The 27,436-nt window shown below is 43.3% G+C and overlaps 1 long non-coding RNA gene across 2 annotated transcripts; it reads right to left on the bottom strand.

Annotated features, from left to right (window-relative positions):
• Window positions 1-7,900: 7,900 nt before the first annotated feature.
• LOC103544378 (uncharacterized) lies at window positions 7,901-26,990 on the bottom strand. 2 transcript variants are annotated; one of them, XR_011541938.1, is made up of 4 exons: window positions 26,694-26,990; window positions 25,907-26,566; window positions 23,408-23,571; window positions 7,901-19,460 (listed from the first exon to the last, which is right to left on the bottom strand). It is a non-coding gene; the product is annotated as an uncharacterized lncRNA (long non-coding RNA). The 2 variants fall into 2 exon arrangements; XR_011541939.1 differs by lacking the exon at window positions 23,408-23,571 and having other exon boundaries at window positions 26,694-26,987.
• Between the last annotated feature and the right edge of the window lie 446 nt (window positions 26,991-27,436).

Below are 27,436 nucleotides of genomic sequence, written 5' to 3'. Positions count from 1 at the left end.
TCCTGGGCGTGGACATGGCATTGCTCGTTAGGCCACATTGAGGTGGCATCCCACATGCCACAACTAGAAGGACCTGCAGCTAAGATATACAACTGTGTACTGGGGGGATTTGGGGAGATAAAGCAGAAAAAAGAAAAAAAAAGATTGGCAACAGTTGTTAGCTCAGGTGCCAATCTTTAAAAATAAAAAAATAAAAAAATAAAAAGTTCCTACAAATTAGTAAGAAAAAGACAATGTAATAGAAAAATGGGCAAAAGACTTAAATGGGCACATCACTAAAAAAAATATTCAAATGGCCAACAAACATATGAGAAAGTGTCCAGCTTCATTAATCATAAGGGATATGCAAATTAAAACCACAATAACATACCACTACACACCTACCAGAATGACAAAACTTAAAGTGACTGATGATGCCAAGTGTTGGTGAGGACACGGAGCAACCGGAACTCTCTGGCACTTCTCAGGAGAGGGAAAACTGCCACAACTCGCTGGAGAGCTTTCAGCTGGAATTTACCAAATAAGAACACACAGACACTCTCAAACCACCAATTCCTCTCCTAGATATATACCCATTGCATGTATCTGTGCAACCAGAGGCACGTATAAGAATATTCATTGTAGTACCATTTGTAATAGCCAAAAACCAGAAACAATGAAATGTCCATCAACAATAGGACAGATAAATGTGCTATCTTCATACAAGGGAACAGGACGCAGCAATAAGAAGGGAGTACTGCTAAATGCAGCAATGTGGACAAATCTCGTAAATGTAAATTAAGCAAAAGATAACAGACACGAGCATGCATTCTATGGTTCTGCCTATATACTTCAAAATTAGGCAAAACGTTGATGCTGATGGGAGTTAGGTTAATGATTACTTTTTGTGGGGTTGTGACTGAGAGGGGCTCTGAGGGGGCTTTTGGGGCACTGGCAATGTTTAATTTCTTGTTCCAAGTGGTCCGGACTTGTCTGTGATCACTTAGAGAAAATTTATTGAGCAATAAACCCATGGTTTTATACTCTTCTGTATGTATAAATGTCAAGAAAGTTTCATTTAAAAAATGTCATTTCAGGGGCTGGCCCCGTGGCCGAGTGGTTAAGTTCGCGCGCTCCGCTGCAGGCGGCCCAGTGTTTCGTTAGTTCGAATCCTGGGCGCGGACATGGCACTGCTCATCAGACCACGCTGAGGCAGCGTCCCACATGCCACAACTAGAAGAACCCACAACGAAGAATACACAACTATGTACCGGGGGGCTTTGGGGAGAAAAAGGAAAAAATAAAAATCTTTAAAAATAAAAAAAAAAAAAAAAAAAAAAAAATGTCATTTCAAGGAAAAGATACCATTTTCAAGCTGTTTGTGAAGAGTTAAATTTTTTTCATAAAATAAGTGGGAAAAAAAGCAACATTTCAAAATTGCCATATTCTTTTATATAATATGTAATTGTAAACTCATGAAACAAAATTAAAATTAAATATTATAAATAAACCTATATAGTCGCAAACCTTATAAAAATATTGTACCCAAGTTATTTTAGTTAACGTATAAAAGCATGTTTCATGTTACTGAAAATTCATCATAAATATCATTTCTGATGTCTATTATAGAATCAAAATTTGTTAACCCTTTTACTCCCGCAGGACTGGGTAATTTTAAATTTAGGGATATTGTTAAAAATGCTGCAATGAATATCTCGGTGCATAATTTTTTCTATAGTTCAAATTATTTGCAGATGTGGAATTACTGGGTTAGAGAGTATAGAGATTTTTAACTCTGAATGTATATTATCAAATTGCTCTCCTAAAGGGTTGCTATAATATATGCTCCTACCAGCAACGAGTGATTGATTGTTCTCACTTCACTAAAATTTCACTGATGCTATTTGTCTATGTTTATTTGATCTCTGCTAATTTTATTTGTGAAAAATGGTATCTCATTGCAAAGATCAACACTTTTTCCAAAAATATTGCATTTGGTGAAAATGTCTTTTGTGTTTGTCTGCAGAATGGATGTACTAGCCACATAAGACTTTTACCCAAATAATGTCACCCAGCTTTAAAAATGCTTATGTTGACCAGACATTTGAAGAGTCATTTAAAATCTTTTTGTTTCCAGTTAAAAATTATTTGTAAATATTCCAGTATGCATCCTAAAAGATAAGAATTCTTTTTAAAAAACATACACAGGGAAAACAAATTGTAACTATGTGAGGTGATGGATATTAAGTAAACTTACGGTAATCATTTAGCAATATATATATATATCAAATCATTATGCTGTACACCTTAAACTAATACAATGTTATATGTCAATTATATCTCAATAAAATTGAGAAAAATTAATTAATAAAACTAAAAATAAAAAAATAACCACAATACCGTAATCACATCTAAAAGAGATAATTATTTAATTTCATTAAATGCCTAGTCAGCATTCACATTTTCCTAATTGTCTTTTTTTTTTTAAACATTTTGTTTTTCCTTTTTCTCCACAAAGCCTCCCGGTACATAGCTGTGCATTTTTAGTTGTGGGTCCTTCTAGTTGTGGCATGTGGGATGCCACCTCAGCCTAGCCTGGTGAGCGGTGCCATGCCCATGCCCAGGATCCAAACTGGCCAACCCCTGGGCCACCAAAGCAAAGTGCGCAAACTTAACCACTGGGCCACGGGGCCGGCCCTCCCAATTGTCTTATAAATGTGTTTTTTAAAAAAATTCAGAGGCTGGCCCGGTGGCCCAGTGGTTAAGTTTGCATGTTCCATTTTGGCGCCCCAGGGTTTGCCAGTTCAGATCCCTTGGTGTGGACCTACGCACCACTTGTCAAGCCATGTTGTGGCAGGCCTCCCACATATAAAGTAGAGGAAGATGGGCACGGATGTTAGCTCAGGGCCAGTCTTCCTCAGCAAAAACAGGAAGATTGGCGGCAGATGTTAGCTCAGGGCTAATCTTCCTCAAAATAAATAAATAAATAAGATAATTTAAAAAAAGTCAAGTCTAAATCTATACATTGTGATTGTTGATATGTCTTTTATGTCTCTTAATTTATGGTTTTCTATTTAATTCCTTTCACACCCTAGATTTATTGTTGTGCACAATGTTGAAGAGAGTAGTTGTTATCCTATAGTGTCACTACACCTTGTATACTTCCCTGAGAGGGTACACGATGTATTGCTGTCTCTTTCAACGGTGTTTGTAGCCATCAGTGGTCATTGCCTGCATAATGAATTCATTAGGGCTTGCAGAACGGTGATGAGTTCCATCACTCCCTCTTCATTTGTCAGTTGGAATGCCTCAATACAGAGATTCTTCTCCCTCAGCTGCTTAGTTACCCTAAGCCACAGTTTATGTAGGAAGGGCAGATTAAATGCTTTGTCTAGCAGTTTGCAAAATGATTTGGTTCTCTGGTATTTTTCACAGGTGAACAATGAGTTTTACTTGTTTTTTAGTATCATTATGACATCAAAGACCTAACCACACTCAATGTGTTTCAATCCAACGCAGTTATCCTTTTGATGCAAAAGTGGTCTCATCTTTGGCCAGTTAGGGCCTCTTCAGACTGGCTTTTATGTCCTTTTAACATGACCTGAATGTTCCTTGATAGCTTTTTTACTTTCTGATATGACAAGATGTTCCAGGCTCTTTTAAAAATGTTTTAAATTGAATTTATCCTTAAAGGATAAATATTTGCAGCCATTGAAAATACTCAGAAAGGGAACCTTAAAATCTGAGTACAAATCTCACATTGGAATCCCCCCAAATATTCTGAGCAATAGCAACTTCCTCTTCCTTCAGGAGATGGAGAAGGTGTCGATTCGAATGACATAAGCCTCATCAATTCGTAACTTTCAGCATCTCTGTTTTAAAAGCCCTTTACATTCTTTCCTAATTAGTCACAGGCAGTTTACGTGTCTCCCTCCCTTGCTAGTCTATATTCTGAGACAAAAATCTTATCTTATTCATCTTTGTATTCCTAGCAAGTGTTTGTCACTTAGTGAGTACTCAAGAAATATAGATTATTATTATTATTTTTTTTTTGCAGAAGATTAGCCCTGAGCTAACTACTGTCAATCCTCCTCTTTTTGCTGAGGAAGGCTGGCCCTGAGCTAACATCGATGCCTATCTTCCTCTACTTTATATGTGGGACACCTGCCACAGCATGGTGCCAAGCGGTGCCATGTCGGCTCCCAGGATCCGAACCGGCGAACCCCAGGGCCGCCGAAGCGGAACGTGAGAACTTAACCGTTGCGCCACCAGGCTGGCCCTATTTTTTCATTTTTGACTTTATAATTAATATAAATAAATTTAGAAGAGCTATATAATATGGGGAAGCCCAGTAAGGTGAAGAAACGCCTCATTCCCAGAACCACACACACTCACCATCAGCGCATCTGTCTGACCGGGTGACTGGCTATGCACAAGAAACAGGAGTTTAAGTTTTGCATCAATATAACCTGTGATTTATATAGTAGTATCTATATACATATTTAAAAATCTATACAATTACTTTAGTCTTAAAATACTTTTATAGTTTTTATACGGCTTTTTAATCCTCCAAATGACTAGCAAGATATGTAACACGAATGTAATCAAGGCCATTTTGTCAGTTGGAGCTAAGGAATAGAAAAATCAAATGATTTAACGGAGGCCGCAGAGGCAATGTCAGAGCTGAGGGGAGTGAATGACTTGTGCTCAGCCCCACGATTACAGCTCCTGGGCACTCTTAGGCCCAGAGCCTTTGGGGCAAAACTGTGGGGTTCCCCAGCCCTCACCCTCGCTTGCAGCATTTGGCGGTTTATGGAGCAGCATCGCTGACCTCACCTCTTAGGACAGTATTACTGTTTCAAGAAAACAAATAAAATGTGGTGTTTTTCAAGAGAACAAAAATGCCACACTTTTAGGGGGCTAAATTTTGCCCACTTTTCAACACTATTTTAGAACTCAAGTTACTCATTCCACTTCAAATTAAATTACTTAGGAAAAGGCACTTTAGCATAGTGTATGAAGGGCACAGATTATGGAAACAGAGACCAGCTTCAAATTCTGGTTCTACCACTTGTTAGCTTCTCTCCATCTCAGTTTCCTCATGTGTAGAATGGAGATAACACTCACAAGAAGGATCTATGTTAGGATTCAATGGGGAAATGAAGGTAGCACTAACCACAGTCCCTGTACATAGTAAGTACTCAATAAACATCTCCTACTATGATTCTTATTAGCGCTCAGCAGAATGTCAGGCTATTAGAACTCAATAGACGATAGCTAATAATTTGGTTAGGTGAGACTTCCCGGGGTGAGTGTTCCGATTCCTCACAGGCTCCTCTGTGGCTGCTACTGACAGCCACCAAAGAGAGGCCACTATTTGGAGGAAGGACCGACATTAGGAAGGGCCTGGGGGGGTGTGGTGGGGCCCAGGTCACAGGGACAAGGTCACCATTTGACATTAAGAGAAGAAGAGGTCGAGTCCTGGGGCTAAAGATTTCTAAAATGTGGGCAAGGACATACTGTGAATTCTCAATTTCTCAAGTGACAAACAATTCAAGCGCTCCCAGTCTCGGCAGTGGAGGTTCAGGGGCGAGGTGGCGGGATGGCCAGATCAAGGCCTTGGGAGTGGTGAGATGAAGGTCATTACTTACATTAGTAGGTGTAGCCTGGTACCAGAGGGGTCTGAACCTGTGGTGGAGCCGGGCGAGGTGCTGATACCCCTGGTGGCGGCTTCCCGGGGCGTATTCACGGCCCCCGTGAGCCGGGTATACCGCTATTTTCGCTCCTCTTACAATGTCCTCATTCAAAGCTTCCCCGGGCAGACCCAAGGCTAGAGAGGGACCCCGTTCCCTGACGGAAGCTGGGATATTTTACTCCGGGAGTTGGGTCCTCCCCGAGCAGCTCCTGCCCATTCCTCCTGCCCCCTCCAGCGCGCACTCACACACAGACAGAACCACCTGTAAACACCAAAGGACTTTTGGATCCCGGTAGGACCGCTGCTCTTTGGGACGGACTGAATTCATCACACTTAACATCCTAGGTACTGTGACGCAAAGATTTAGTGACTTGCTTTAATTCATCTTGTCTCCTCAACTTTTTTTCTTGAAGAATTTCAAACCTACATAAAAGTGGAAAGAATAGTACAATGAACACCATGACGTCCTTCACCTGGACTCCTCGATTCTTTCAGCTGACATTTATTGAGCACCCACTATGTGCTAGGCACTTTGATAGCCTCTGGATAAACAAAAGTGAATGAGTCCTGCTTCCTGAGCTCAAACTGCTCATGGCTTGCTGGGAAAGAACAACCATTAAGCAGAAAACTATAATATGTCCTGATAATGGTGATGGTTCAGGGAAGTGTATTTTGGGCAAAGGGGGCAGCACAGATGAGGGCATGGGAGTTTGACAAGGCCCGGTAGATTTGGGGAAATGAAACTCAATGGTGAAGTGAGTGATTCTGACTGAGCAGAGAGAAGCCCAGGGACCAGGGCAACAGCCATCCACGATGTGTGGCTGGCTCTGGAAGATACTGAAGCCGACTACACTAACAGCTTTAAGCCAAAAATGTTTTCTGAAATTGGTAAAGGGGTCACCTATGCTCCTTTGGGAAAGAAAAGTAAAATGCTTGCCAGGGCTGGTGGCTGTCAGGGATCCTGCTTGAGGAGTGTATTGGCCTCAAAGGCAGTTGAGTTCTTCAGAATTGCTGTGCTGATGTGTCAGCCCTGGTATTGCTAACGCACGTGTTGGGAGCCCCTGGGCTTAGTGAGCTCTTGGGGCCCCTGTCTTCTAGCAACAACTTGCTTCCTATTTCCTGGAATCCATCAGAGATGACCCTAGTAATATAAGTAAGCTGAATTGTTACAACTGAGTTTTGAATGAAAGGGAATGAGCCCTTTTTATTTATTTGAAAAGAAGTGAAGGAAGACACTTGAAATGTAAGGAAGACTTTTAAAAGGATGCAGGACTCATTTCTCCTTCTAAGGAGAACATCATCTTCTAGCTTTTCCAGATGGCTCTGAAGTGATTGATGGTACAGGGTGGCCATGGCTATGGTTTCTCTTCTCTGGGGAAGATTTAACTGCCTTTCTCATACTGCAGTCAAGAAGACTAAGTCTTCCTATGCATGTCCACATTTGCTTTAACTTTTTCATTTATCACTTGAGAAAACAACTCATAAGGACTAAAAGCTATGACCTCTATCACTTTGCCTCAGATATCTAAATTTTATAATCTTATTGTGGAAAGGGCTGGCTTAGCTTGCTTAATTTATTTAAATATACTGCAGCCTTTTTCTTGGTGTCCTTCATGTAGGATGGCGACGTGCTCTCACTTTAGGAGGGGCTGTGGCAGGGAGTGGAGCAAGGGGTGCTGGGAGAATCCCCACTCTTCCTGCTTCTGGGGGTCATAGAGAAACTCAGCTGCATTGCACACGACCTCTTCTCTGTATCTGAAATTTAGGTCCGCCACCCAAGCTTGGGGTCTCACTGTGGCCCTCAAGCTGTAGCACCGGCTCTTGCTGGGCACAGCAGAGTAGATTTACTAGTCAGATGGCAGCTCCATACCCACAGGGAAAGGCTACTTAGCATTAGAATGTCTGCTTTGAGAGCACGAATCTTCTCTCCTGCACCGTGCGTCTCCAGGCAGCAGAGCGGAGCAGCAAGAGATGGAGGCCTTACCTAACTAAAGACAGGCTGGCAGATAAGAACAAAGCATTGTTCTCATTTCCTGACTTGGGCACTGCGGTACCCTGAGAAAATTGAAGTTGCCCTTTATATAAAAAATAAAGAAAAAAAAGCCCCAAACATACTTATTATTGTTTGCATACTTTCATAACTAACGGTATAGTTAGACAGCACTGGATGATTCCTAGCAGGCTTTGTATCAAGAATTAAATAATTGACATTTTTGTGCATATGGGTTTTTTTTACTTTATTTTATTTTGTCCAGCTTTATTGAGATATAATTGACATATTGTGTAAGTTTAAGTGGTACAACATGATGATTTGATACACATACATATTGCAAAATGATTACCACAATAAAAGTTGGTTAACACCATCACCTCACATACCTACCACGTTTGTTTGCGTGGTGAGAACATTTAAGATCTACTCTCTCAGCAACTTTTAAGTACATAATACAATATTAACTATAGTTACCATGCTGAACATTAGATCCCTGGAGCTTATTCATCTTAATGAGGGCCTGTCCAGTAGAAAATACAGACATTTAAAGTATAAATGATACCTTTCTCCAAGTAACTTAGAATCTTACTAACATAAGGCATACCAAAGTTAGAAATGATGTGGTGGGTGCTGAAGGAGGTCAGAAGAAAGTCACAATAGTGATGGCAGGAGCAGTCTGAGAAGGCTTCATGGATAAGAGACAATGAGCTAGCAGGCTTAAAATCAGCAAATATTATAACACAGAAAATGTGTGAAAAGGGGTCTGGAAGATACACACCAAACTGTTTAGTTCTGGGGAGGAGCCTGGGGTTGAGTATGGGGGTTAGTAAAGAGAACAGTTGATTTCACTGTATTCATATATTACTTGTGCAATCAGTGGTGGGCTGGTAAATGTTTAGGAAGCAGCTATTGCTTCTTAAAAATAAAACGTTCCTATTGTAGTGTTGTCGATTTCCACGATGCAAATACTTCCACCATGGCTACTTTCAAGCAACCAATGTAAGATCAACTAGCTCGCACATTCTTGGAAATTTAATAATTCAAGCCCTTATTACATGCCAGGCTCTGAGTCAAGGGCTTGGGAAAATGGAGAAAATGTTATGATACAATCTTTATCTCCCAGGTGACAGAAATATAGTGGGGGAACTCAAGAGGAACTAGAGGAAGGAGAGATTAACTTTGGCAAGGTGTGGGGAAGGAAGAGAGTCACAGAAGGTTCTGTGAATGAGCTTTGAAAGATGGGATAATAGTTATGTAACTAGAGAATGGGGACAGGCCCCAAAGCACGGAACTAATGATACATTCAGGGAATTGCAGGTTGCTTACTTTGCACAAGATTATGGGCACAAAGTGTAGGATGAAGCTAGAAAAGAGGATTGGGGCCATATTGTCAAAGACGATGAATTTCATTGTGTAGTAACGAGAGCTATTGACAGTTTTTGAGAAGCATCAGGTAATAATTCTGATGGCAGTGTGGAGACTAAACTGTAAAAGAGACCATTGCAATGTTTCAAACAGGATCCATATAATGAGGGCTTCAGTTAAGGCAACGCAGTAGAGATGGAAATGAGGCAGATCCAAGAAGCATTTATGGAGGAAGAATTAACAGGGCCATGGGGCGGCTGAAGGGAGTGTGAAAGACTGGTTGCTTGAAGATAATACCTGGAACTTTGAAAAATGATCACTCTGCCTCCTGTGGGAGTGAATGACTTCACCAGAAAAGAAAGGAAGCATTTCCAAGAGACTACAGAGTTTAGGACTTGGGAGCCCAGCTGGTTATTTCCTTTGTATCTTACTACTGACATCTGTAAGTTTGAAAGGGAGAAGGTCTAAGACATGAGTGGCAGGCCTTGAAGATGGTTTTGTTTTAGTAAATTAAGATTTACGGGTCTTGAATTGGGGTAGTTATGCTATGAAAATGAGGGACATTTGGTTTGGGATGGAGGGCATCTCACAAAATTGGGAAATAATAGTTAACCCAGGAGTTTACTGGATAAATAATAACTTACCCATGGAGATTGAAAAGAGAATAAGTAAAGGAAGGGAGGAAAGCCCCCAAATACCTCTGTGAATCCAGTTACTCTGAAGAATAATAGGCATAACATAGAAAGAATAAGGGAGCAGGGGGCGCCTGGTGATTCACAGGAGAAAGCAGCTGGGAAGCAGACCAGAAACAATGCTTAGGGCCTTGGATGCCTGTGGACAAACACACAGGGCAGAGGAACAAGCAAAGTCAATTTGGGATTATAATACCAGGTGTAAACATGATGATCTCATTGAAATCATGTAGATTGGACTCAAGGGTGACACACAGGGATGAAATCTAATCTACGCCCCACTGGAGAAAAGCACCCCTGTGAGGTGGGAAGGAGATCGGCGTGTGTTGTGGAGGAGCCCGCTGAAGAGCATAAAGATGATTATTTAGAAAGAGAGGATCAGAACATTATTTATTTATTAAGATTTTATTTTTTCCTTTTTCTCCCCAAAGCCCCCCTGGTACATAGTTGTATATTCTTAGTTGTGGGTCCTTCTAGTTGTGGCATGTGGGATGCTGCCTCAGGGTGGCTTGATGAGAGGCACCATGTCCGCGCCCAGGATTTGAACTGCCGAAACACTGGGCAGCCTGCAGCAGAGCACGAGAACTTAACCACTCGGCCACGGGGCCAGCCCCCAGGATCAGAACATTAAAACAATTATTACGTACTATTTGGTCAGAGGGTAATAGGGAAAAATATTAATTATCAAATTTGTATAAAACATCCAAATAAAATTCTTTCAAAATTTTTAATGGGAAATCTGACTGTTTCATGAATATAAAATTTTTACATTCACTTTTACGCTTGAAATAGCTACACGTATTTCCTCAGCAAGAGTTTTTAAAAAGGATCTCTTCAAATCCTCAATAATCGCCATCAAGAAAAACATTTCTTTGTATAAGTGGTGACAAAAAGATTACAATGTTTTTTGTAACTATTTAAAAATGCACAACAGCTGAGACTATAGAGAATCAAATGGTACTTCCTTTTTTTCATTGACAAACGTAATGTTGAAATTCATGTGATAAGGCAAACAGATTCTTTACAATGGGCAGATACTTGACCATCACTCATGGGGACAGCCCTCCAGCCAGGTTAATAACCCCTGTAGCCAGGGAGTATGAGTCTGTTCAAAGGGGTCTGACAGAACATTCAACAGTGGGAGTCTCTAGAAAGTATCAGACCAGAGGTCTGTGGCTCTATCAGAGGCCGGTGGTCTAACGTCATGGAGAGCCATACTCCATCAGTACCTGCGGATGTGGTGTTGGGGTCGAATTGTGTCCTCCCTCCTTAAATTCGTATGTGGAAGTCTTAACCCCCAGTACCTAAGAATGTGACCTTATTTGGAAATAAGGTCTTTGCAGGTGTAACCAAGTTAAAATGATGGCCTATTGGGTTAGGCTGGGTTCTAATCAATGACTAGTGTCCCTTTAAGAAGATGCAATTTTAGGGGGCGGGCCTGGTGGCATAGCGGTTAAGTTCATGCGTTCTGCTTGAACAGCCCGGGGTTCCCGGCCCGGATCCTGGGTGTGGACCTACTCATTGCTTGTCAAGCCATGCTGTGGCAGCATCCCACATATAAAGTAGAGGAAGATGGGCATGGATGTTAGCTCAGGGCCAGTCTTCCTCAGCAAAAAGCTGAGGATGGGTGGCAGATGTTAGCTGGGGGCTAATCTTCCTCCAAAAAATACATAAATAAAAAAAAAAGAAGACACAAATTTAGACACAGAGACACACAAAGAGGGAAGACAATGTGAAGAGACATAAAGAGAAGATGGACATCTGCATGCCAAGGAGAGAGCCCCGGAACAGATCCTTCCCACACAGCCCTCAGGAGGAACCAACCCAGCAGATATCTTGATCTTGGACTTCGGGCCTCCAGAACTGCGAGACAGTACATTCCTGTTGCTTGAGCCACCCAGTCTGTGCTTTGTTACAGCAGCCTGAGCAGACCAACACACAGGAAACAGAGTTCAGCTCCCAGAAGAGGAGGGGACACTGGCAAGGACCAGGCACTATGTTAGAGTAACAGACAAGCCGGGGGGTGAGACTTCAGCCCCAGGGGAGGAATGAAAATGAAAAAGGGGAACTGAGACAATGCCTTGTGAATTTCGGGCAAAGTCAGTGAAGTTACAGCTGTACTCAGGGGTTTTCCCAGGATTCATCTCCCAAACATAAAAGATCTTACACCAAACGCAGGGCAGCGAGAGCCTAGGAAGGCTGGTTGCTTCCATGGGGAGGGGCCCAGTGGCTGGCTCAGCGTGGCACGTGTGTGGAAGTCCCCACTATCTATGGCTGAGGGAGTGTAGGCAAGGCCGTTGTGTGAAAGAAGCTTTAGAATTTATCACACAGGAGGATAAATTTTGGCTCACAATTAGAACTTTCACCGTTTCTTTATAAAAACATTTGAAATCTAAAATATTATAGGAAAAAGGAAAAGAAAAAAAATCTCCCTACAATCCCACCATCTTAACTACATTCACCGTGCATTTGCTTTGTCTTTCTTCATGTATGTATATGTTAAGTAGTGGGATTTAGAAAGTGTGCATATAATTTGCATCCTTATTTTTAAAGGAATAAAATTATAGTACAAGCATGTCCCCATTGTGCTACACGATTTCTCACAAGGATAACATTCAAGGGTTGCGGAAATCCATGGAGTGCATGAAGCATGATGATTGATTGATTCCCCTGTTGTTGGATGTTAAGGTTGTGGCTGGTTTCTTTCTTATCAATATTCTCTTTAAGGTTCTTTCCAGCACTGAGATTCTATGATTCTGTTTGGCAAAGGGAAACGAAAACCACTTCTCAAATTATCTTCTCCATCTCTAATTCCTCTTAAGAGGGGCACCTTTTAAGTCAGATTTCTGTTTATTTCCTCTGAGTATCACTTTCACAAAAATGACTTTAAGATATTTCTACCTAGTTACCTATCTTGGACAGTTCTTTTTTCAGATGTACCAAAAAAAAGAAAAAATGCAAAATTAGTACCAAAAAATTCCCATATACCTTTCACCCAGATTCCCCCAAATTTAACATTTTACCTAACTACATCACAATGATCAAAATCGGAAAATTACCTTTGATACAATACTCTCATCAAATCTACAGACCTGATTGGGGTTTCACCAATTGTTCCACTGTGTCCTTTTCCTGGTCCCAGATCCACAGAGGGATCACAGGTTGCATTAGCTGTCTATGTCTCCTCAGTTTCCTCTAATCTAGAACACTTTCTCCATCTTTCTTTGTCTTTCACAATCTTGATATTTTTGAAAACTACTGGCCAATTATTTTATAGAATGACCGCCAATTTGGGTTGTCTTTTACTTCCTCATGAATTTTTCGTAACCCCATCGTGATGTTGGGTCCTTCTCAGAGCGTCTATATGGGGAGGCACATGATGTCAATCTGTCCCATTGCAAGGAATGTCAACTTTAATCACCTGGTCAAGGAAGCGTCTGTCAGGTTTCTCCACTGTAAAGTCATTATTTTTTCCTTAGTAAGTATTGTAGAAACCTACTTTGAGACTACATAAAATCTCATTTCTCATCATACTTTCAGTGACTAATTTTAGCGTTTGTTGATGATTCTTCCCTGAACCAATTATTACTGTGGTGTTTTCCAGATGGTAATTTTCTATTTTCATTATCCTTTCTATGGTTATTAGTTATAATTTACCTTGGACAGGCTTTACAGATTTCCTTAACCTTACAGCCCTAGATCATACTTCCATTAAAGCAAAAGAAGAGAATATTTATCCACCACTCATTCTGTGTTGTTCCTGTTATCAGAACACATGGAGACCGACACAGGTGGAGCTGCCTAGACAGAGGAAGGGAGATGGCTGAGCATCTTCGCTTATCTGTATTGACTCCTAATTTTCTGAGTCTTCCTCAGTTAATTATGCCTCATTCTGCCAAGGAATCAGAGGCACCTTTTAATATATTATTTATCCTTAAGTCATGTCTGTAAAGTAATAAAGAAGCAGCAACTGCCACTTCCATTCTACAGATGAGAAAAATGAAATTGAGCGATATAGATACACTGTGCCAGATCAGATAGTGGCACAAATGGGACTCGTTTCCAGTGCCTGAAGCTTCTCACTTACTATCTGGGACTGCTCTAAAAATTATACGACTTCTATTCGTGTATGGATAACATGATATGTCTTCAAGAAAAGACGTTGCTTTTGAACGAAATGTTATCAATAGGACAATCTTTCTTTTGGCTAATTATTATGTACATTTTCATCCATTATAATCCAATGTATTACTTGCAGACAACAACAATAATAGTTATTTAAATAGAAACTTCTTGCGACATAAATTAAAAAAATTATTTTTATCTCAAGGTGAATTCCTGATGACGAGTTTAAATTCTAAACGCAGACTCTTCCATTTATCCAGAATAGTTAAGAGGTGCTGCTTGACTGACATTACTATATGTATCTGGATCACCGCCCTTCAAAGAATCCAAATGCAAAGACAAAGAAACAGTATTTGCTTCTTTAAAATTGGACAGTACCTCACATTAGAATGAATATTAACTCTCATTGCGTAATCCTATTAAAAAGGAGGTAGAAGATGAGCTGGTTTTTTTAAAAAATTCATCTTCTATCTTATTTTGTCATTTGTCTGTTTCTCCTAAAAATAGCACGTGAAAGAAAGAAATTTTCGATTAAGTGGACTTTCTGGTGATTGGTATCTTGGATTTTAAAAAGTTACTAATATGTCTGTTGTTAAACTGGCCTCTTTTCCTTAGGGCACCAGTAATTTGAGTCAAACAATGGGGACAGCAAGCAGCCCCATTTGTTCACACAATTAAGACTCACTGTGAACTCCGAGGGCCTCGGCCCAGGCGACCCTCCGGGCTGGTGTTGCTTTGTTTTATTTTTAAGTCATTTGTGTCTCCACTGTTGGTCCCTGTGCCTGGCACAAAGTAAGCAGTGGATAAATATTTGCTGACGGATCCCCTGGCCCACTGACAGCCAGACTTCACACCCAGGGCGAGGGTCCAGCCTGCGCCTTCCTGAATTCCTGGAATTTTTTTTTATTTCAAAAAACAGTAGACGCTCACTATAGAAAATTGTAAAATAGAGAAATGCACACACACACAAAAGAGAAAATAAAATTCTCCCTATCTTACAAGCCCTAGACAAAATTATGCCATAAACATGAGCATTTTCTCATTTATTAAGTATTCTTCAAAAACATGTTTTTAATGGCAATAGAATGACCCATTGTGTGGATGTGCTGTATTTAACCATTTCCTTATTGTGGGGCATATAAATTCTTTACAACATGCCACCTTTGGAGATAATGTGGGAATGTTACACAGTAAACTCTGACTATTAAAGCCGATTAACAAGTTACTTTCCAAAACGATTATATCCATTTAAGTCCACTTGCTAGTGCCCCATATATTTTAAGTGCTGGCAGTTGAGAAATGAGGGTTTTGAAACAACTCGTCTCCCCTGAAACAGCCTCCAGTGTGATGGGAGTGAACTAACCTTTTCCTCCATACTTAACACTGGGCCCCGAGAAGGGTCGGGTAAACCACAGGGGAATGGAAAATTCCGAAAACATGCCTGGAAACGTCAACCCAAATTGGGGAGAGAGCATTCGTCCTTCAAAAAAAGCTTGTAAGACAAAGAGAAGGAGCAATGATACCCTAAACTGAGCGATAAGCAACACAAAACAACTAATATAATTAGGCTGATTGCTGTCACTTTATTCATGGCCCAACATTAAAACCTATTTTGTCTTTATAAAAGATAAAATCATGCTAGTTAAGAGGAGAAAATATTTGGGAGAGGAATCAGCCAAAAGGATAGAGTACTTTAAAAAAAAATTAACATTCACTTCTACTCAGGAATATATTTGCTTCACTCTGAAACAAAAACTTCATTTTTACAAATAATACATAAGGAAAATCAAGCTTAAAAAAGTTATTTGCCATTATCACAAAGAAAATCCCATTCTAGTGCTTGTCTTTTCCTGCCACTGTGTATCCCCCTCAGCGAGTGTGGGCCGGGTGTCAGACTGGAAGCCTGCTCGGCACCCACAGCAGACATCCTTCAAATCCTGCAGACAACACGTGCAGCGATTTATTACGTCAGCATTTCACATGACCGTGAGCCACTACAAACACCTAAAGTGTTATTATTATCGCAATAGTATACCTTAACTATTTAAAATTTAACCCTTAATAGGACTGTTATTTCCAGGCTTCCAGTCAAGCAAAGTCTGCATTACTTGGAACTCTGTGGAAAGCTCTAGAGATAGAGGCCTGGGCTATGAGCCAGTCTTTTAGCGGGAAACCACCATTTTAGAAAACGGGATTTTCGGAGTACCGTGGGAGTGAGATTGAAATCAATCTTTATGTGGGACAATTTTGCTGAGAAGCCTGAGTAACTGACCCTTTCTTTATTTTATTTTTGTGTTTTCATTGATTGTCATGAATCCAATTCCAGCTTATTTTCCAATCACGAGTCTATTTATTACATTTTCCAGCTTGATGGCTCATGAATGAACACTGGAATCACTATTAGTCAAAAAGAGGATACTCTGAAGAGAGTTGGGTAAATGTACTTTTATTAATGTGAGGGTAATTGTGAAAGCAGTGTTAATGCCACTTTCTTTGTACATTTGTTTAGATAGCCTCACGGTTAACCTTGCAGTTCTCAATGCGAGTGACTAAAGGCAGATCATCAAAAGTGGATTCAAAGCCACCATAGTTTCATCCCAAAGCATGCTGGGAAATCAGTGGGTACCAAAGCGATTTTGTCAGGGGACAAAGAATGAGTCATATTTCTAGGGCCTTTAAGTTTCCCTTCGACAAGGAAGTGGGATGGAAAGGAAACGGAAGACATGTAGGCACTTCTAAATGATGCAAGAAAAGGTATATTTTTCTTTTGATATTTTCCTTTCTAGTAGTGGTCGCAGATCCAAAAGTTCTAAGCTGGAGTGAAGGTCTCAGTAGTTAGGACTTGAGACACAGAGTGGGAATACATGGTCTGGGGCTTCTAGAGGATGGAGGTAGCGTGTGCTCTAAGATGGAGTGAACAGAAGTAGAACATTTCCACTTCCTCCTTCTGATCTACACTTGTGTGCCTGCCCCTGCTAATCCAGCTTCCTTAGCTCCACCATGCCACATAATACCTTCCCTCAGGGGCTGGGGCTGGGGTCAACGGGGAAAGATGGTTTAGTGGATATTGTTGGTTTCTATCCATTTTCTCCCCTTCACACATCTCAGTGGACCCACATTTTCCTTTTAGTTTACATCATCACCCATACTTTGAGGGGAGATGATCTCACCCCTAATGCTTGGTTGGCTTAACTGACTCAGCCCATTCCACTCTCAAGCTAAGGTTATTGGTTCAGGGGTGGGCATATGACTTATGGGATCCAATCAAGGTGATTCTCAGGATTCCTGATTGGAATCCTGTGGCCACGGTTTTCTCTCTCTTCTTCTGGATGCCATTACAGGATGTACAAGAACCACCACAGTCCTTTTGCCACCTGAGAGAAGTGACCTAAAGATGAAATCAACAAATGGGTAAAGCACGTAGAAGGGAGTGGCAGAGAAACGGAGCCGGAGTTCCTGGGTTAACCCAACTCTGCAGCTCGCCCCACTCTAACTTCCATTTACACAAACACATGAACGTCCTCATTGTTCAATCTACTTAGAGAAGAGTTTTGGTGTCTTGGAACCAAAAATATTCTAACCTTTACAGAGAGTTGGAGGTGTTTTGTATCTAGGCATCAGATGGCCCATTTCTAGGGGCTGTGTCTTCCTTCTGACGTGATGTTATGTCAACTGCTCCTATTAACCAGGAATGTAGATTAATGGTGTACACTTGCAGTGAAGACAGAAAACAATAGTGTCCAAGCATACAGTACTGTGTAATAAGGTGGCGGGGGGGCGAGGTTTTTTGGGCTCTAACCATCATTTACCACATTATTTCTATGAGAAAATGCTCCAAGTTCCAAATAAGCAACTTGCAAATCAACTTTTGGGGACCCTCTGGGTCTCAGGTTTCTCATGAGGGTGTAATATTAGATGAAGTTTAAGGCAGCTTCTGGCTTTAACATTCTGTGATTCTTTGTTACTGGCTCATTTTAAGTAAGTACAATGCACTAGGGCAGCATTCTCGAATAACACAGCATTTAAAGATTGTTCATTTCCCATTCAGCAAGCTGTATCTTGTTTGTTTTCACAGCAGTTGAGAATTTGCCATCATGATTTTAACCATTTTTGAAATTCTAGCATAGTGCTCACATCGCGCCCCTAAATATTTATACACAGAATACCTTATCTCCTACAGCTAACTCATTTTCTGATTTGTCAGTTTTATGGAAACCTGAGAGATCCAAACAGGCTCACATTTCTAAGCAAAAGCAAATAGTAATTTTCTCCTTCTCCACCCATGGGTTAGTCAAAGTAGGGACTTTTTCTAAGAGTAGAGATATTTGCCATCTTTAGATGGTTTCAACATGAAAATGCAATGGTTCATAATACTTTTCATTCAACTTTTAAGTTGCAGATTGAAAAACAAGTGATCAAGCAAGTGCAGAGAGTGCCTTGAAATGAAAAGTTCCATGCTTGGCACCAAGATTAGGTGAACCCCCCTTACCTATAGGTGTGGTAGGTGGTGGCCTACCTGGCAGGAATGAAATATTACTAAGACCCTCCCCTCCACCCCCCAAATCTCTCCCACAGGTCTGCCAAGGAGTCCGAAATTCCACCTCTCACTCCTTTAAGAAACCGTACTACACAAAGCCTCCACTGAAACACAGTATGCCACCCTGACGAGCTGGTTATTAGCCCATTAACTCCCGGAACACACTGGCTCAGAGCAGCCTGGTGGCCACCTGTCTGCGGGTCAGTTGCCCGGAGAGGGAAGAAGGGAAGGATTGTGTGTGGAACAGACTGATCAGAGTCCCTGTTGGTTACACAGCACCGGCTATAGGAGCAAGGGACCAAAGGCCTTTTCACCTATTTCATAGCATTGCCTTGGGCTTTCCCTCCATATCTTGATTCAAAAGAAGTCAATAGATCTCATTCTCCTCCATGAGTCTCACAGTGGTGCAGATTGGAATAAATCTTCCTCCCACATCATTCTTATTCACCGCCCTGTTGTTCCTCATTATATGGTCACCTACAAAGAAGTTGAACCAGAACCCCTCTGCTATGGCCTGGAAGTTGTTCTGTAGGCAAGAGAACGGCTGTTCGGATGCGGCTTCTCTCCCTGAATGACTGACTGAGGGTTATGTCCAGAAATAATGCGCTTCAGTGAGCCCCGGGTTTGGTACGTGGAGGGAGGAAGTGAGAGACAATTCTTTTGCTTCTTTCTTCAGCCCACAGTCTGTATCAGTGTGAGAGATGAAGCAGATAAGAGAAAGTATGACACTGACCTTTGTTCTTAACGTTACGGAATAGAAGAAGGACAGTTGAACCGACGTGCAGCTGGGTCTGTGCTGTGAATCTCTTTGGGGTGCATCTATTTAGGTAGGATATTTACAGTGACAATTCCGTAGGGTAGAAACTTTATCCACGGTATTCTTGTGAGATCTCCACCTTTGTAGTGTTGTGTGCAAGTGTTTGAACTGAATTTCCTTAGCATGTCTTACCCTGTTTCCTATGTATTTGGGGGCTTCCAGGGAGGGAGGACCCTCGGTGTGGACAGTGGCTGGTTTTCTTCAAATAGGGCATCAATTCTCACACATCCCTCGCAATGAAAAGAAATCTGGATTACCTGAAACAACACAATGGAAAACATGAACGATAGTATTCTTAAACTGAGTTCAGTAAAAACGAAAGGAACTTGACATTGTATTTGAATGAGCCCTTCAGAGGTGACCCTTGTTTTCTTGTCCTCTTTTCCCTTTTTTGGTGTGACCTTATCCTATTTTCGGTAGGTGCCAGTCATAAATCTGTTCCTCTCTTAAACATAAGGGCAAAGGACAATTGCTCTCCATACTAAAATCTGTTCCTTGCGGCTGGCCCCATGGCCGAGTGGTTAAGGTCGTGTGCTCTGCTTTGCAGCCCAGGGTTTCCCCGGTTTGGATCCTGGGCATGGACCTAGCACCCATCATCAAGCCGTGCTGAGGCGGCGTCCCACATGTCACAACTAGAAGGACCCACAACTAAAATATACAACTATGTACTGGGGGCTTTGGGGAGAAGAAGGAAAAATAAAATCTGTTCCTTGATATCAAAATGCTGGAAACAGAAGAGGAGTGTACCTCCAACACGGAAAATGGAAGTCACCCCTCTGCTTTGTGTTCATGGTGCTGGAGATGCCATTGATGGTTAATTAATTCTTGCTGATTTGTACTATTAGCTGTTAATTCTTCTTTTAAAGTGCTCTTTCTAATGGACTTAATAAATTATTGGCTAATACAGAATTCTGAATACAGACAATATAGTAATCTTAACTGGCTGAATTAGGACGAAAAATGTGAAGAGTATTCTGAGGTTGGAGGTGGCAAAATGTAGTGAAATATAAAGTCCATAAAAACTGAGACAACGTGTGGGAAGCAAAGGCACAATGCCCGGCTGCAACAGTAGTCACAACAGCTCCTCTGGGAGCCAGTTGTACAGCGCCTGGGATCAGCCAACTGCTACAGGCTGTGGTCAGCATTTGTTTGTACTAGGGTTATTGGACCAAAAATAACTTATAAAGACATCATTTGATAATCAGTTCTATTCAATGTAGAATTCCCCCAAAAGTTGACGTTCAAACCTTCTTGTTGAGGATTCCATTTAGGAGGATATAGAAGAAAAAGACCTGAATTTTCAAAAGTCATCTATAGAGAACATTGTCTTTGGTGTAGAATGGTATGATATTGATGATGTTGGAATTCATGCTTCGGGCTTGGAATATTGTATCTTAAAGCATTCAATCTTATCACACTCCACAGTTTATTCAACAACATGAGTGCCATGTGCTAGACACTGGCTGTGTCAATGGGGATACAAAGATGAATGAGACATGATCTGTGCCCCTCAAGGCTCACAGACTAAGGAGCACAGGGATGCAGGAAAGACGAGGCCCCTGTGATCCACCCCCTGTCACAATGACCGCAGTGCTGCCTGAGCATAGAGGGGGCAGCCATGATGGGAGTGTGGTGGGGTGGATGGAGAAAGAAGAGGCCCACTGTGTGATGGAGAAACATTCACAGATCAAATTATTGGCACATTTGTCATTGTGAAGAGAGCACACAAGAAGGTGCCAAATACAGAAAGGGTGAGTTTATGATCTTAAATAATCCCCAATAAGATATGTCTGGCATTCTCAAAGGCTTTTTCCAAATCTGTTCTTTATGCCTTTGATCATCTTCCTACCCAACTTTTCTGAGCCCCTGTTACCTCCTCCCTTCCTCTTCATCTCCCTTCCCCTTAAGAGGTGGCCTGAAATAGAAGTTTGTGTTTTTACTTATTTATCAAACAGTGCCAAGAGCCTGCATGTTGAACCAGGCACTCTTCTAAGCATTTTACAAATATGAACTCATTTAGTCTTCATAACAATTCTTTGAGGTGGCTACTGTTATTACCACCCATTTTTACAGATGGGGAAAATGAGAAGTAGAGATACTAATTTTATTTTTGAAGATTGGCCCTGAGCTAACATCTGTTGCCAATCTTCCTCTTTTTTTTTTCTCCCCAAAGTCCCAGCACATAGTTGTATGTCCTAGTTGTGAGCCACTGTAGTTCCTCTATGTGGGACGCTGCCATGGCACGGCCTCATGAGCCGTGTGTAGGTCCACACCCGGGATCCGAACCAGCGAACACTGGGCCGCCAAGTGGAGCATGCAAACTGAACCACTCGGCCAAGGGGCCGGCCCCAGAAGTAGAGATATTAAGGAACTTGCATAAGGGCACACAGCCAGAGAGTGAGCGAGCTGCAGAGTTGGGATTTGAATCAAGACTTCTATCCTCTCAACCTCCAAAGCCAGGGCTTAACTAACCTAGCCACAGTGCTGAGACGCAGACAGATTCCACCGCTGACCCATGAGCTCATCCAGTGGGCAGGCTCCTTGCTATTCACCAAGCCTGTTTCACTTCTGCCCAGAGCATGCTGAGCTCTCTAAGAAAGATGCCTTTGAAATGCAAAGGTTGACAGCTTTATTTGTGGATCCACACTGTGGTTTTTGGCTAGTGTCTGCTGGGCAATGGCTATGTGGTAGTCAGTCTTTAAAAATGGTGAAATATCCACACTGTTTTGGTTGGATAATTGCATGCCTTTAATTTGTGGTATTATAAACAGCAGTAATCTGGCTCAGGAGTAGCCAGAAAAAGTTATTTGATATCCATTAAGTCAAGTTTCTATTTTTACTCACCTCTGTAGAGGTGTATTATTATGGTCAGGAAAAAGCAACATCGTAATATATTCTACTGGGTGTCTCCTGACAGGATAGGTTAAAAAAAAATGCCTTTCAAAGAAGGTAGGCAATAACTTTGCTTCGTTCCCTGGTGGTGAATACAATTTTTCCCTTAGATATTATGACAATTTAGCCTTCTTTAGAATATGAATTTTAAATGGAAAAAAAATCACACCGTTTTTAGTTCATGGACTTGGAACAATGATTTAAAGAAAAAAAAAAAGACCTACTTAAACCGCTGCTACCTAAAATGTTTACCTTACTCAGGAAATTCTGACAGTGCCAGATAAATGAAAACATTAAATCATGTAAAATAATTACCTATTTAGTAACTATGAAGTCCCCGTATAGCAACCATATTGGAAATAAGGGCATTCGTCATCAGTAATTGCTTTTTGTCAGTGTTCTGTGATTTAGTTGGCTTATTATATATTTACAGGCAAGGAATAGTTTATTCAGACAGCATCTTCCTTCAGAAGACATTTCAGTGGCTTGAAACTTGAGTCTAAGTTAACCGTTTAGTCTCTAGAGATGAATCATTCCTGTCGTTTAGCATATTGGTATAGTATTTAGATTAACTCGCAGGTACGTACTTAACTCGACAGAATCCAATGAGCCAGCTCACACACACGCTAGAGGTCTTCCTGGAGCCCTGACAGAGCTCCGTGAGGGGAGGAGGACACAAGTCATTAGTTGGTGATTAATGCATGTAGAAAGTAATATTTCTACCATTTTACGGATGGAGCAACTGAGGCACTGAGAGGTTATGTGGCTTGTCCTGGACCACAAGGCTATTTAACAGATCCAGGAAAATCAGGCACTCACGCAAGCTGACCATGATTTTGCATCCAGTTCTCACCAATTCTAAATTTTGCAAATTACAGTTCCTGTACCTGCCTGCAGGGAGGTTACAACTGGATGGTAGAACTAAAATGAGAGGATGCTTTCTAGGAGGAAGCTCCTAAGGTTCGATTTGGCTAACACAGCTGACATAGGGGCTAACATTCCCCATGGACTCAACCCTCTTGGCCCCCCCCCCCCCCCCCCCCCCCCCCCGGGCTCTCTGCTGATTCCCCAGGGCTTCTGTCCATGCAGATTCAATCAGCCTCGGGACTGCATGCCAGGCTGGGGGGCAGGTGGACTGTAAATTTGGGAAAGCGGCAAGTATTCAGGGTCTTGAACTTTATCAGGTCTGAATGTGTGATTGTGAAAGTAAAGAGCAGAGAAATGACAGCACTCAGTAAATCAAACGTGGAGAAGATCAAGATTGTCCGAGATGAGAGAGAAACAGGCTCTGGGCACAAACCCGGCTGCAAACCTGCATCGAGAAGCTTTCAAGGTCCCTCCAGACTCTGCCTTTGAAAAACAAATCTCTTTCCCTGTCATTTTATCCAGAGAACAGTACTCTTTGTTATGTCCCACTGACTTCTTTTTTGAAGTTTTTATGATTGAAGTTTAGATCTTGTTTTAGAAGATGGGGTGCTATAAGAAAAAAAAAAAGGAAATCAGTTGAAAAATGTCTGAACTGGCCTAGATTTTCCTCTATCAATAGTGTGTTCCATTCTCAATAAAACCGGGAACGAAACAGTGTGTTCCATAGCTTCTCGGAGATCTTTACTTTTTTATTCCCTAACAAAATGTGATTAAAGTGAAATAAGTCTTCTGTATATAGAGTGGAACCAAACTGAACGATAAAAAGCACCAGAAAAGTACTTAGATGACCAGATCAATTTAACTAGTTCTTTTTTCCCCTTTATGTCAAATGCCAGTCCTCAAGGTTGCCCTCCTTCGTGGCCCCATCTGTTAATTCGCTCCTATCTACCGCCAGAAGGGAGCTCCCAGAGAGGGGTGCTGCTGAGGGCTGGGACTCTCCTGGAGCAGAGGATAAGCTCCAGATTACTATCTTGGTTCTGTAGAAGATGTTGGTCTGCTGTCCGCATTTGCAAGGGGAACAACAAGGAATGTTTCCTCTTCAAAGGAACCAAAAGCAAGTAAAGGACCTTTCTGTCTCGACTCCTCCCTCCCCCCCTTTCCTACCATAATGCAATAAATAAAGTCCTTAGGGCTGGTACGCAGAAAAAGCATGGGGCCTCTGGTGAATGCAGTCTTATTAAAGTTGAATGGGTGCTCAAAGAAGTTCTTCCCTGGGAATTAACTTAGCTCCAGGGGACAGTTGAGTCACACAAGAAATTACAATTTGGTGTGGTATATGTGAATCTACTACAATATAGATATTGATAATAACAGTTCACACTTAAATAGTGCTTACTACGTGCCAGGTACTATTAGTACTTTACTTACAAAGTGCTTTATTTACTTTTTAATCTTCTCAATAACCCTATAAGGAAGGTACTTTTTTTCATCCCCATTTTACAGAGGAGGAAACAGGCACAGAGAGGTTAGGCAACTTGTCCTGGTCACACAGCTCGTAAGTGGTGGGGTCAGGATTTAAACCCAGGCAGGCTGGCCCAGAGTCTGGGCTCCTGGAAATCCCCGCAGTGTGTGAGCTAGAGCGACTCCCTTCTTTTCAAACTTACTGTGAAGCCTAGGGGCAATCTGAGCCTGGGTGCTTTACTAAGAGAAGGAAAAAGGCTCAGGCACCTCTCTCCATCTTGGAGGTTGTCTGTGATACTTTGCCTAACCGGCTTTACAGAAGTGCCAGCCTTCTAGACTGTAAACACTTCAAAACTAGGGGCTAACTCTCCAGTTCTTCTTTGTGCCGTGCATGCGCAGTGCTGTTGGGCAAGTGCAGGAGCCTGGAGGGCTGCACATGGGTAGACAACCCTTTGGTCCTAATTCTCTGCATATTTGCAACATAGCTGAATGGAGAAGTCATATTTCTGGGTGGCAAATGCAGTAATTTTTTATTTCTTGGACACTTTTTTGTTTAACTGACTCAGGAAGGAGTGTTACTTGCTTAGCCAATCTCCAAGGTTATCACCTCCTCTTTCTGCTGCCCCTTAGCACTCCACCCCCTGCAAAACAAAACCAAACTAAACCAGCCAGAAAGGACTCTGAGCTGACAGCTCTGGGGCAGTGGCATCTGGACCCTGACCCTAGAATTGGCATTGCCTGCACACCTAGTGACACCAGCAAAATCCAGGGAAAGCACAGGTCCTGCCTGTCTAGGAGGTTGGAACTTTCTGCCTCTCTTTCACCTGCTTGGGAGCAGAATTGATCCCCTTCCCTCTGACCCATCCCAGAGGCTGGGTGAAGAGGAAGCATGAGATAAGGTGGATGGGTTTCGGAGTTCACCTTATTTGGAGGGGGAGATGAGAAAAGAGAGGTGTCTTTAACTGCCAGAGCCCAGCATGAGGCGGCTGACAGAAGCTGAAGATGCTAGATTGACTTCTGGAATCCAGAGCCCTGTCTCCAACTTCACCAAAGTACAGATGGGGCGGGCAGAAGAGGTGGGAAGAAGCGCCGCCGCCGCAGGGAAGCCAAGGGGGCTTCACCTACCGCCCCCAGCTGCCTCTCCTGCCGTATTCAAAGTGGTGGAGAAGGCTTCCTCAGACCTGAGGTTGGGGCAGTGCTCTACCTACTTCACGGGAGGACGACCCACTCCGTAGGGGAAACTCCAAAACACGGCATCTTACTGCCCAAGCCCACTTTCCAGTTCTGGATCAGGAAACTGGATACTCCCTGCCTCACCTTTGGGGAAAGGGAAGGGATCACGCCCGGGGCAGGGCCTCGGCCCAGCCGGCAGCCCCGGGCTCTATGTAGTCATGCCAGTAGTAATTAATAATGATAATAAATACCACACTTCATAACCAGGCCCAACCTGAGGATGACTGAATGATTGGACTCTGCCTCCCACCTGCACGCCGTTAGCCTGCGAGTCCACACCCTCCGCATTGGCCTCAGTTCCAGCGGCCGCGTTCGAACTGGGGTTCCCAGGAAGGGCCGCTCCCGCTGACCAGGACGTGGAGCAGCACGGCCCCTCGGCAAGACGGCGGGGAGCGGGGGCGGGGCGGGAGGGGTGGGTCGGCTTTGTCGTACTAGTCGTCGCAGAAAATAATCCAAATGGGATGGTGATTTAGGCCCCACTGTTTCGTTTTTCTGCGCAGTGCAGGGGGGCTGCATCGGGCGCCCAGCTCCGGCCTGGAGCTGCCCGGCTCCCCGCACCCCGGGCCTGGCGCTCCCAGGCCGAGCAGCCTGGCGACTGCCACTTCCCCGGTGCCGCGGCCCCAGGTCCCGCCGGGCCCTCCGAGGTGGGGGCCGCGGAAGTGGCCGTCTCGGGGGTCAGGGCGCAGCCAGGCCGCGGGGAGGCGGCCGGCGCCGGGGAGGAATGTCTTTATCGGGATTCCGCAGCCACAAGTTTCTCCTTCGCTTCTTTAAGCGACCACGGAAAGACACCTTTCGATCTTTTGTCAGACATCTTGGCCCTTAACAGCTAAATTTATTTGGTTTAAAGCGGCCTTGGGAGAAGCAGGGAGGGAAGATCTTTCGTCGGTCATTGGGTGGCCCAGATAACGAGCTTTAAAGGAGAGAGGGGAGAAGAAAGTAGAAAGGTTAATGGACGCGGGGAGGGCCAGGAGGCGCCCAGCGCGCGGCTTGCACAGCGACCCTCCCCCGGCCGCCGCCTTATCGCGGCCCCGACTCACCCGCAGCCCGTGAAGCGCATTAAGTCACGTAAACAGCGCGCGGGGAGGAATGCCGCCGGGGGGACCCCTCGTGCGCGGGCGGCCGCCGACGGCGCGGGGCCGGGGGGCTGCGGGGCGGCGGGCCCGGCCTCCATCCCGCGCGCCCGGCGGGCCGGCGTCGGCGCTGCCCCAAAGGACCGGCGGCGGGGGAGGGGCGGGGAGCCGGCGCGGGGGGCTGGGGCGACCTCCGGGCTGCGCCGTTTTCGCGCTTCCGCCGCCACCACCTGATGTTTCTAAGGAGTATTTGTGAGTTTTCGAGAGTTAAAAAACAAAACAACAAAAAGCGCACCGTCAAGACTCTGAGCGATGGTCTGCGTCGGATTGACAGCCTCTGAGTGGGGGGGGGGGGGGAGAGGGGGACACGCCGCCCCGACCCCGGACGCGGGCGGGGATGCGGGGCGCCGAGGTGACCCCGTGTCCTTTGGCAAAAGCGTCCCCGGGACAGGAAGAAATATAGTATGAGAGAGAAGGCCCCATAAATCTGGTTTTTAAAAAACTCAAGTGAAAACTATGTTTTAAATCAGAAATTGTATTTTTTTCTTTCTGAAACGTCGCTGGAGCAGCCAGGAACTTTGTGAAATGACAACCTCACGAGCTGAAGTTTGCCGGGGTGCAGGCGGGCCCTAGCCGGGGTGTCGCGGCTCCTTCGGAAGCAGGGCACGCCTGGGTCCCCAAATATCCTTTCCCGTTTGGCAGCAAAACCC

The sequence above is a fragment of the Equus przewalskii genome, chromosome 7 (genome assembly GCF_037783145.1).
Source record: "Equus przewalskii isolate Varuska chromosome 7, EquPr2, whole genome shotgun sequence".
NCBI classification, from domain to species: Eukaryota; Metazoa; Chordata; class Mammalia; order Perissodactyla; family Equidae; genus Equus; species Equus przewalskii.
This window is presented reverse-complemented; position numbering and strand designations above follow the sequence as displayed.